The sequence below is a fragment of the Notolabrus celidotus genome, chromosome 13 (genome assembly GCF_009762535.1).
Source record: "Notolabrus celidotus isolate fNotCel1 chromosome 13, fNotCel1.pri, whole genome shotgun sequence".
Lineage (NCBI taxonomy): Eukaryota > Metazoa > Chordata > Actinopteri > Labriformes > Labridae > Notolabrus > Notolabrus celidotus.
Genome location: NC_048284.1, coordinates 1417117 through 1429396, shown reverse-complemented (window position 1 = coordinate 1429396; position 12280 = coordinate 1417117). Strand labels below are relative to the sequence as shown.

The window sequence follows — 12280 nt, the reverse complement described above, 5'->3', positions numbered from 1 at the left end:
CTCGAGGGGCCACGTCCAGACTCACGTGGCCGAAAATGAGGCACCAAGAGCGGGTAAAATACCTCCGCGATGACCCCCGGAGGAAAAGCGTTTTTCCTCTCCAAATTCAAAGTCTTTTCCTCCAGGCTCAAGGGTCCACGTCCGGACTCACGTGGCCCAGAATGAGGTCATCCTATTGTTCAGTGTGTTCAAGTTGAATATGTTCATGTTCAGTCTTATGCAGACATAATTTTGGAAAAATTAAATGGTTCCTTTTGGTGTTGAAGACTGTGTTGAACTACTTTTTTCCCCCTCAAAAAAATACTCAGGAATCGTTAGGAGAATTGATAAGGAATTGCATTGATAAGCAGAATCGACAATGGCATTGACATTGATCAAATCTTATCAATTCCCACCCCTAGTGTCCACCTTACCCTTGTTTCTGAAAGCTGCTGGCGACTTGCGTAGGTGGGGCCCAAGCAAAGTGACGTATCAGCAACGCAAACATGGCGGCAGCACTGAGAGCGTGAGTTTTGTCTTTTGGTGATGACAGAATTTAATATAATTAGATAAACTGGTTTGGAGAAAGCGTTGAAATGCTGAGAAACTCAAGTCTAACAGGCTACAGGACGCCAGTTTTCCAACACGTGATTTGTTTTAACTACTTCATCTGACATTTCCTTTACCGTCTGTCACAGACTCAGTCCACACACTCCCAGTTCCCCAAAAGTGAGAGAGCTCATGCTACAAACCCTAACATCCTACTTCTACTGGACAAACCCTAACCTTCCAACCTCACAGCTTTGTTTCAACTAAAGATCTGCATCATACCAGTTCCCATCCCGAATTAAAGAAACAATAATCCCAGAACATAAAGGAGGTAAGAGACATTTTGGAGCAGGGTAGTCTTTTTCCTGATTTGGAAACACCCTCGGGAAGCACCCTTCATTTATTTCACGCTTTAATGAAGAGAGACGAACGGAAATGTTCTCAGAGTCATTTGGACACGAATCACAGCTCTGGTTGTCAAAGAAACGTGACAGCATATCAGCTGTAATGACGGGTACGTACGAGGAAATGTATCCAGATTAAAACTGTTGTAGTTGGTGATTTTCCAACTTTTAAACCCATGAGAATAATCGAGCTGAAAATGAAGCTGACTTGTTTCTCAGAAATGGCGGCTTTGGGGCAAAGTGGACAAAATGATGAGGGGTTAATGGAGCCACGTGCAAGCCTGAATCTCTCTGGTCTTAAGAGACCAATTCCAAGTTTTACAACTACGACTGTCACTCAGAGAGGAAAGACTCATACTCACAGTTCCTTCCAATCCATTATCTGCTCAAACTTCCTCGCCTTGAAGAGAAACCAGATCCAAACTTTCTCTCGTCCTCATTCAGCATCGTACAGAACCCGAGTTAATCCAACGAGACTGTGATGGGAGGATATCTGAGCGATCTCATCCCGGCCCGGAGATCAAAAGATGTGATCGATTAAAAGAAACATAGCAGCTAGAGAATCCCCAAAGTTGAACCAAACGTGAGAGAGTTTTCAGATGAAAGCGAGTCAGGACTGAAAGCAGAGCGGTTTTATCGATCCAGAATCTGAAGAGAAAAGTCAAGCAACAAGGATCCAGAGAGTTCTAATCAGAACCATCAACATCTGACTGAGGGTTTGATGATTTGAGTCTGAATCACTTCTTCATTATTGTGTGTAGAGTGTAGAGTGGCAAAGTCTCGACAATATTAGAAGTTTTCAAGTATTTTCTTGGATCATCACTCACCCAACACATCAAACATCCAGTGGTGTTAATGTATCCTCGGAGTATGACTTAATTAGCCTCCTTTCATGAATAAATCAGGCCGTCATCTGCAAACAGTTGACACCAAACTCAGTCCGGCTGATTCACAAAGTTTTCTTGCTTCTTCAGTTTCAACTTTTCACATATCTCAAACTGTCACGCATCAGGAGACGATCGTTTGGGTAGACAATTCCTCTTTTCAACTTCATTTTCAACGTCTTAAAGTTTGTGGAGTTTTATAAGATTTTGTTCAATTTGTTGATTAAATGGAAGAAGCCTTGAACGTCTGGAAACCTCTGTCCATCATTGGAATGATAATAAGGGAGACTACAAACATGTCAGACTGGAGTTCTTTGAGTTTTCCAAGATTTCCTTCTTTTTCTATTTTCACAAATGTATCTTCAAGAAGTCAGAAAACTTGTGATCTCTAAACTCTAACGTTCTAACTTTTCACCAAAGGTTTCTTCACCAAAGTCAAAGGAACAAGGGGAGTTGTGTTTTCACCAAACACCTTCATCTTCATCCGTCCTTCAATCAAACAAGAATCCATAAATCAAGAATTACTCTTGATTGTCCGCCCGTCAGTAAGTCCATATATCATCTGCAAAGAATCGTCTCCTTCCCGCCAAACTCCTCAGGAAATCCGGCGCTGATATTCCAACAGGTTTCAGTCACTGGTTAGTTTAAGTGACAGCCGTTTCCACTCTATCCTTCACACATCACTGAACTCTCCATCCATCCGTCCGTCCGTCAATCAGAGTCCGTTCTTCAGTTTCATCTCTGACATGAAGTCTGGACGATCAGAGTCCGAGCGAGCGGCTGCAAGTTTTCAAAAAATGGAAAGAGTTTCTGCTGAGGCATGATCCAACGAAGGGAAAGGAAAGGAAAGGAAAGGAAAGGAAAGGAAGATAAATCCTGCAGAGAGCCGAGGAGGTTCAGTTCAGTTTGTCAAACAAGAAAGACGCCAAAGATTTATCCATCTGTCCATCCATCCATCCATCCATCACAAACATTGCACCAAAATCTCCACCTCAAAAACTAAATTCAGTTCTGTTGCTCCTCTTCACCTCTTTTCCATCTCCCTTCTTTCCTCTGCCGTTTGACCTCTCCTCCTCTTTCTCCCAGTCTTCACCTTTACCTACTTTGATCCCCTCACCTATCTCGTCCTCCTGCTCTCTCCGTCTCTTTTCCTTTGCTTCAAACACTCCCACCTCTTCCTCTCACTTTACCTCATTCTCACTCTTTCTCTCTCGCCTTCATCCTCTGTTTTTTCCTTTAAATTTTTCCTCCCTGTGTCCACTTCTTTTTCATTCCAGTTTCCCTGTTCTCTCCTTCTTCCACCTCTCCTCCCTCTCTCCCTCTCTTCTCTCCTGTAGCTCCTCAGTCTGTTCCTGCAGTATCGCAATGCTCTTCCTCCCCACCCCTCCCTCCTCCCTCCTCCTCTGACTCTGGGAGCGAGAGAGAGAGAGAGAGAGAGAGAGAGAGAGAGAGAGAGTGAGAGAGAGAGGGAGGGATGAAGGGAAGCAGCAGCAGAGGAGGAATAAAGGATTAGAGGTAGAAATAAAGGAGTGAATGAGGAGCGGGTGGATTCCTGCCTCTCGATGCTGTTGTTGCCGGGAAACGCTGGCGATGCTCCAACCTTCCTCCCTCCGTCCCTCCGTCCGTCTGCCTCGCTCACCTTCCCTCCCTCTCCTCCCCCCTCCTCCTCCTCCTCCTCCTCCTCCCCTCTTCACAGCCCCGCCTCCTCCTCGTGTCGACACACAGAAGCCGCAAACGCACACTTACACACACACACACTCTTACACACACTTGACATGCTACATGAATACTTCATGAGATAACAGATACCCCCACGGCCCCCCACTACTGGACTTCAAAGACACTCAGAGTGTGTGTGTGTGTGTGTGTGTGTGTGTGTGTGTGTGTGTGTGTGGTTGGTAAAACAACAGATTTGTTGATGGATCTTTAAATTCATGGACATCAAACATTAGATTTATGGTGGATTTTATCAGGATGTGTCCAAACAGAGAGTGAAAGGAATTTTTTGATTGTTATTTCATCGAAAGTCAAGATGAGAATAGACATACCCACATGAGAGGGATGCAAATTTTTGTTGTGCAGCACAAACACGTTTTCTGGGCCGTTTCTTATTCTTCTGACTCAAAAAGTTTTAACTCCAGCAACACGTCCGTTTCTCCTTCAGTGTTTTAATTTCCCTCACGTCCTTGAATGCGTCAGAAACGATCAATCCAACCACCTTTAAACAAACAAGTGTTTGAAAACTTATTGCAGAGTTTTCTTTCATCATGATGTTGATGTTTTGGCAAACTTTCAACAAGGGTTCTTGAATGAAATCAAAAGGAATAGAGTTTCAATATTAAGCTCAAAGCACTGAAGTAAGCCTCAGTGTGTTCTACTAGTTCCAGTGAAACTGAGACTCACCAGAAACAGTCAAAGAGTTGCTGTTGAGCTGAAACAGAACAGCTCTTAGTGGATTTCTATCAAGCATCAACTTCCATCCTTGAAATAAGAAGCCAATGCAGAAGGGTTAAAAACTGCAGTTCCTTGAGTGTCCACTAGAGGCTGGCTGCAGAAACACCAGAATCCACATACACACCCATTCAAAAAAGACGATCTTTATAGCAGAGATTAACATGTTTACAGCCTGGTTCAAAAAACAGTGTTAATTCTGAAAGGTTTTTCTCCCCACAAACTGTACGGGGATGAAGTTTTGTATCACTCATTAGTTTTAACGACATTATGATTACGTGTTTTGTGTAATTAAGGGCGTGTCTGACACTGTAGCCTTTAGCGAGGATCAAACTCCACCTCTTTGCCTCGTGTGAAGTTGAGCAAAACTGGATGTTACAAACAAAGAATTGACATTTGATTCTCTGAAGATTAATATTTACTTTATTTTGAACCTACTTAAATGATCTCCTATCAAACTTATGAGTAATAAGATTCAAATATTTTTCCCCTTTTGGTCTGAGCCCACATTTATTCTTACATCGGTCTTCCACCAGATCTGTGTCAGGTCAGTGTCTGCGCTCTCTCGTTCGTCAACACTCACCAGTCGTGTTTTCAGAACGCAGCACGGAGCAGGACCTCCGGACAGCTGGAGTCATGTGACCGAGGTTTTCCTCTCCTCCTCTCCTCATCCATGTTGTCTTTCTGGTCCTCTGAAAACCTCTGACCTGTTGACTCCAGGCCTGGCTCCGCTCATCATGACTTTGGTTTGTTGTTGTAGTTAAGTGAAATACGATCTGGTGATAACACAGAGTGTTTTATTCTGAAAATTAACCGGATGTTTTCATTTTGTTTTGGTGAAACCTGACTTCCTGTCCCGCTCCATCTGCTCTGTTGAGATTGATGCGTCGTGCTCCGGCATCCGGCACAAATAGAAGTCTTGAGTATCTGATCCATGGAGGACTCCGACCTGCCGGATCAGAGACGCTGCCGGAACGCAACGGAGCGTATCCAGTGGAAGTTAACACATTGACTAGAATAGAAACCGATCAGATCTGGAGCTGTGACGCAAAAGAAAATCACTTGAAACGGTCATTTAATAGAGAATTAAAAAGAGTCTTTGGTTTTAAGACTCTTAGTAAAAACAAATATTAATCTGAGGATGTCTCTTTGGACTCTCAGAAATGTTGATGGGCTAATTCAACACTTTCTTCACATTTCATAGAGTCAGAAGTCAATCAACTACTGTGGGAATAATCAACAGATTGATCAATAATTAAATGTCAGTTGCAGCCCTGACACCTATTCTCCATTACTCATCCATAGAATGGAATCATCAAGGTTCAGTTTCTTTTCGTCCTAAAACTTCCAAACATCAGATAATCTCATTTCATCACAGAGGATCAAAACTTCTTAACGTCTGGGGTTAAAATAGAAAAATCAATACCCAAGCATGATTTGACGGGTGATGAGTGATCAGAGGGCGGGGTTGATGCTGCAAGAAAATCTGTATCATATCTGCAGAGAGAAGGAGTGAGAGGATTCTGAGCCAATCTATCAGGGAGCGTCCACAGATCCATACCCAGTCCAGTCCGGATCAATTCTCTGGACCAGACACCGATCAATATGAGGTGAGCCGCCTGAGGAAATCTGTCAGAGTTAGCCTGCAGTGAGGTGATGATCAGACCAAGACTGATCCCAGACCGGTGTGTTCTTTTCTTATTGATGCCATTGATTGATAAACATTACATATTAATAAAGTTAGAGGCAGTGTGGGAGAGCTGGGACCAAGGGTGTTGTCAGAGGGACACATTCAACCCTGACAAAAGAGACTGAGAAGGGCGAGGACCGGCTGAGAACAAACTGGCAGAACATCAGACAACTAGACATATAGACTACTGTGGACTAGATCAACATGCAGACTGACAGCAGCTGATTGGATGTTTACACTCAACATGAGTCCCTTAGCGCTCTAAGGGACTGGAACCAAGTGCCACATGCATGTGTTCCGTCTGTAACATCGGCACGATACCGAAGCTTTTTTTATTGTATAATATTATTTTGGTGTGGAGGGGGGGCACAGGGGGGTCCAGGTTCAGTTTTAAAGGGGCACTGGCCCCTGTTGGCCCCTCCCGAGAACCGCCTGGCTTGGATCTAAACTGTGAGGTGTCTCAGCCGTCCTTAAGGCTGATTTATACTTCTGCGTTGAATCGACGGCGTAGCCTACGCCGGGGGTCCGCGTAGCTCCCGTACCTACGCAGAGGCCTACGCACGTAGCTGACGTGCACCTCCTCCAAAATGTAACTCCCCGTAGAGCCGACGCGAACCGCAAGCTCTGTGATTGGTCCGCTCGACGGCTCTGTCTTTCCCGCATTCACAGCACTTCCGGGATCCCGGACATCGGCCACACATCGGCCGTGTATTTCATCTCCTCCTCTCTATTCTTCATGTAATCATGTCTGTATGATAAACAGCAACATGTATCAGCTGTAGATTAACAGAACACGCTCTGAATCTCTGTGGAAAAGGAAACAGAGATCGTAGCGGGACCGGAAGCAGGCGGCCGGCTATCAGAGAGACCGCACTGCCCTCAGGCGTTTCGGCAGAGAATTGCTGCGCGACACGGACACACCGACGCACAAGTATGTGGGGCTCATGTCCGCGTCAGCCCCTGCTGCGTAGGGGCGACGCAGAAGTATAAATCAGCCTTTAGCTGTTAGCTTTTAGCACTTCCACCTCTGCACCATCAAGCCTCACCTTCCTGCTAATTACACACATGCACACACACAGTCCTCACGTCTAAACTTAGACTCTGTCCTCCACCTTCCACTCCAGCTGACGGATGATAAAGCAGCGCTGACAGAGGGGGGGGGGGTTCAAACCTCAGTGCAGGCACCTTCCCTTACTGAAAGGCCTCACCTGTAAAGACACAAGTTTGACTCGTTGGCACAGAACAGAGTTTGCTTTGTGGGTTTGTAGATGTTACTCTGCAAACTGAACTCTCTGTGTACCTGCTTTAAAGGTGAATCTTCAGCTGTTTCCCTGGACAGATCTCACAGAGTGATCGCTCTTTAGTGTTTTATGAGAAAGGTCTCTTGAAGAAAGAAGTTGTCTGTGTTTTTTTGTAGAAATCTTTAAATCTGGTCTCCTCTGAGGATGAGAACATGCTCCTCAGTCTGCTGAACAAACTGAGGCTTATAAAACAAAAATAACAGAACAGTCTTTGTAGTGAGACGAGTCCGTCTTCAGGGGACGGGGATCAATAAACACAAACCGGTCCCGAGCAGCCGGCGTTAGAGCCGTACAGTTTCACACGTACTGACCACACGGTCTCTGCAGTATGAGCTCATCTGATGTAACAGAAACGATCGCTCTGCAGACGGCTTCCCCTGTGACTGACTTTTATAAAGTCAAGCAATAAAAAGAGTCTCAATGATGAACAGATGGAGCAAAGCTCAGAACAAATCACACAGGGAGTCAGTGCTTTAAGATGCTGCTGTTGTTTGGGGTTTAAAATATGGAGTTAGTGCTGTATGAGGATGTGACTAACTAACGAAACATTGTAGGTTTTAATCACGTTGTAACATCCAGTCTTGAGAATTTAAAGGTGACATATCATGCAAAATCAACTTTTTAATGGTTCTCTCTCTGAAATATGTGTCCCTGTCTACAAACCCCCTGAAAAGTAAAAGACTCCATTCTGCCCCTGTTCTGATTTCTCCACCTTTCTGTAAATGTGTGCTGAAACCAGCCGTTTCAGTTTTCAGTGTTTTTCATACGTCACAACGCCATCCGGTCTGTAACAGGAAGTCAGAGCTCGGAGCTTGTTCAGCCCATAGACTGTATAAAATACAACTCAACCCCTCCTCCGTTTTTCATTCCCTGCACACATGTGTGCTAACAAGGAGCTTAGGAGGGAGGCATGCTAGTTGTAGGCTGTCTTAATAAACACAAAGGTCGCTTTGACTCCCCACGTCTGCAGATTTGAAGATCTAGTGGATGATTTTTAGTTTTCATGGAAAAGTGCTAGCGCTAGTTAGCATAGCCACATAGCTACATGTTGGTAGCTGTGTACCAAGACACACGTCGACATACTGACAAATAAAACAACAAGAAACACTAAATCTGTGACCAATGGTTCAGAAAGGTCCTGCTGCAGGCGCCTCTCCGTCAGGATCAGATTCTGGATCAGATTCAGAGGGTTGAAGTAACGCGGGTCTGTGAGCAGCCGTGTATATTCAGCCAACATGTAAACATTAGATCAGCGTGCTGGACAGCCGAGGCCACACCCACTTCCTGAGGGGGCGTGGTCAGAGAGCTCATTCTCATTTAAGGGCACAGACACAGAAAGCAGCCTGTTCTGAGCAGGGCTGAAAAAGAGGGCTTTACAGGCAGACCAAAATCTGATTTCAAAGTGTTTTTTTGAGCATAAACTTTAAAGACATGTTTTGGGGACCTCTTAGACCAATATATGTTGATGAAAAAGAGTGTAATATGTCACCTTTAAACCAATGTGGTAGTGCATAAAACTGCAGTTCCTCGAGGGTCCACCTGAGGCTGACTCCAGAAGCACTGGAGGCCCCATACACACCCATTAAGAAAAGCAGATCTTTACAGCTTGTCAAACTGATTTGAACCAGGACACAGAGTCTCGGATGTTAACTGAAGGACTTTTTTTAGTACTTCAGACACAAATTACTAAACTAAGACAAGATACAGTGTTGCAAAATTTATTTTGGGATTTGATGCTTTTAATGTGAGGACAGGACATGCAACTGGTTTTCTGAGACGCACACTTTTGGGACTAAAGGCTGATTTATACTTCTGCGTCGAATCGATGGCGTAGCCTACGCCGGAGGTCCACGTAGCTCCCGTACCTACGCAGAGGCCTACACACGTAGCTGATGTGCACCTCCTCCAAATTGTAACTACCCATAGAATCGATGCGGACCGCAATCCCTGTGATTGGTCCGCTCGGCTGCATTGTATTTCCCGCATTAACAGCCCTTCCATGATCCCGCTCATCGTCCGTGTATTTCATCTCCTCCTCTCTATTCTTCATGTGATCATGTCTGTATGATAAACAGCAACATGTATCAGCTGTAGATTAACAGAACACGCTCTGAATCTCTGTGTGAAAGTAAACAGAGATCGTAGCGGGGCCGGAAACAGATGATCAGACTATCAGAGAGACCACACTGCCCTCAGGCATAGGGGCGACGTAGAAGTATAAATCAGCCTTAAATCCTCTGTAAAGGGAGCCAAACCAGCGCCTCAGTGTGTCATACTTTAAGGGCCCTATGAGGAGTGTTCAGGATGAAGACTGCATTTCCCATGAGCACCATTACCCACTGTTTTGGCAGCAAATTAGTGAAGACAGATCTTTTTAATCCTACTTTTCTTTGCCCATCTTTGATCAGGATGTAGAGTGATAAGGTAACGTGTTGATTTGTAGCTACCTCAGGTTATTAATAGGCTAACCTGTGTAACCTCTGATTTATTACCATTAGCTAGCTTACAAAAAGGTGAGCAGACCTAGCGGTATAACGTTACCCGGTGTCATGATGTGAGCTCTGGTGTCCTGATAAATGTCTGAATAACATAAATATGCTCACGGTTAAACTCTTTACTCCTTAAAGAGCAGAGAACATTCACACGCAGGCATAAACATTAAATCCTGTTCATAGACATTTAGCTCTTTAAGCTAGCAAAGCCCTGGTTGTAGACTTTCATACGCCTGTTTGATAATCCTGTTCCAGAATTGGACATGAGGTCAAAAGAAACTGTCCTCAAGAAGAAAAGCTCCTCCTGCCTGATAACTCATCCTCACTGACAAACTTCACCAGCAGAGCTCTGAGCAGAGACACTTCAGAGAGAGGGAGGGATATCGACTCCAACATCCGACCTGAACTCAGACAGAAATAACCACTCCGCCCTCCGATGACCTCACGTTACTCTGTAGGTCGTGAGGAAGCATCAGTATGAGAGTGACATCAGCTAAAACTCCTCACTGTGCCTTTAAACTCTGACCTCTCCCTCTCTCTGCTCCGGGTTCAGTCTGATCTACAATCCCTAAAAACTTCCCAAAGTCAGAGACAGCTCTGACTTGTGTTTCAGTGACATCAGACCCTGCATGGTTAATCAGCCTCCGTGTTGCAGGTCAGGTTTTTGGTGCAGTGCTGCAGCTTCACACACTGATGCAGGGAGTCTGGTTCCTCCGACAGATTTTAGGAAGCGAGATTATCACTCCTGGAATTTGATAAGAACGCTCGGGCCCAGAGCCAGAGATCCACTTTGGGGAACCGAACCCTCCTTGGTGGAGAGTTTGATTTGATGTTCAGCTTTTTTTGGGGGAGTTTTACCGGAAGAGGAGGCGTTTATTTTAATCACAAGAGAAGTTTTAACTCGCTCACGGTGCTGCTGTGGGTCTTAAAGGGGAAGTTTTTAAAATGTGAGTCTCGAATCATCTAAAGTTAGACTGAAAAGTCCGGCTGAGGTTTCAGATGTTTTCTCAGGGAGCATCAAATTATTGGCTGTATTTGAAAAAGGTAAAACGTCTCCTCTCTTGTGAAACATTTGGAGTCTGAACAAAGTGGATAAAGTGGTGGAGCCAAAGGGTTTACGTACCCCCCCTTCCTCTAACCAAACCCACATTAAACCTCTTCCTCCTGGAGACCAAAAGACAAAATCCTCTTCCTGCAACGGGCAAATTCCAGAACAGGTTCGTCTCCGATCAATCACATCACTGAAATCTGATAGGTTTCTATCCTAGTCAATGTGTTAACTTCCACTGGATCCACTCTGCTGCTGATCCGGCAGGTCCGAGTCCTCCGGATCAGATACACAAGACTTCTATTTGTTTCCGGATGCCGGAGCACGACGCATCAATCTCAACAGAGCAGATGGAGCGGGACAGGAAGTCAGGTTTCACCAAAACAAAATGAAAACATCCGGTTAATTTTCAGAATAAAACACTCTGTGTTATCACCAGATCGTATTTCACTTAACTACAACAACAAACCAAAGTCATGATGAGCGGAGCCAGGCCTGGAGTCAACAGGTCAGAGGTTTTCAGAGGACCAGAAAGACAACATGGATGAGGAGAGGAGGAGGAGGAGAATCCTTGATTCAGTGATTACTGTGGGGAAAACCTTGGTCACATGACTCCAGCTGTCCGTCAGTCCTGCTCCTGATGGGTGTTGATGGATGAGAGGCACCGAGACGGACCGGACACGGATCTGGTGGAAGTCCGATGTTAGCCCCCCTTGCAGGCCTTGAGCACCTCTGTTCTGATGCCTGGTTATGCAGTGGTTTTCTTGTGCAGTTGTTCTCTAGTTTCTTGTGTTTCTGGCTTTGCATCATTTCAGGATCACATTCAGGGGCAGGAAAAGTAAGTACAATCATAAGGACCCATGGCTGAGAGGACCCGGACTAAATGAGATCATTGGTGTTGCTGAAGTTGTGAGATCCCTTAAAGCGGCCCTGCTTGCATCCGTATGCCTGACTTTGTTTGTTTGTTTACAGGATGTTGATCCATCAGCACCACCACCTCCATCCTGTCACCTCCATCCGGATGTGCTCCTGGACGGAGACGTTCCACATGTTTCAGCAGCGAGGTCTCACTCCGTCCTCTGAATAATGGACGACTTCTTCTTCTTCTTCTTCTTCTCTTCCTCCTTCATGTGTGTGGTTTTGAAGCTGAATGTAGGATGAGCTTCGATTTGTGGGGGGTGTCTGTCTCCGTTTCATGTGAGGACATTCAACTTTAATAACTGCATGATCTCAGACACAGAGAGCTCTTCCTCAGGAGGATGGATTAACACACGATGAAGGCCTCTGTTCAAAGGCACTCCACCCTCCTCTTCGTCCTCTGTGCTCTGTGTACCATGAACAGCAGCTAATGCATACATATCAGATGAGGGGGGGGGGGGGGGGGGGGGGGGGGTGACCGTGCCACTGTGGGGTTTGTCAGCGATAATTACAGCTGAAGCTCGACAGCTTCCAAACAGAGAGAGCGTGGAATCAGCTGACACC

The 12280-nt window shown here is 45.3% G+C and overlaps 1 protein-coding gene across 1 annotated transcript in view; it reads right to left on the bottom strand.

The window, feature by feature from the left end:
• Positions 1 to 12280, bottom strand: part of LOC117823865 (kinesin-like protein KIF26A) — a 70947-nt gene that overhangs the window by 35708 nt on the left and 22959 nt on the right. The gene's annotated exons all lie outside the window — the stretch shown is intronic.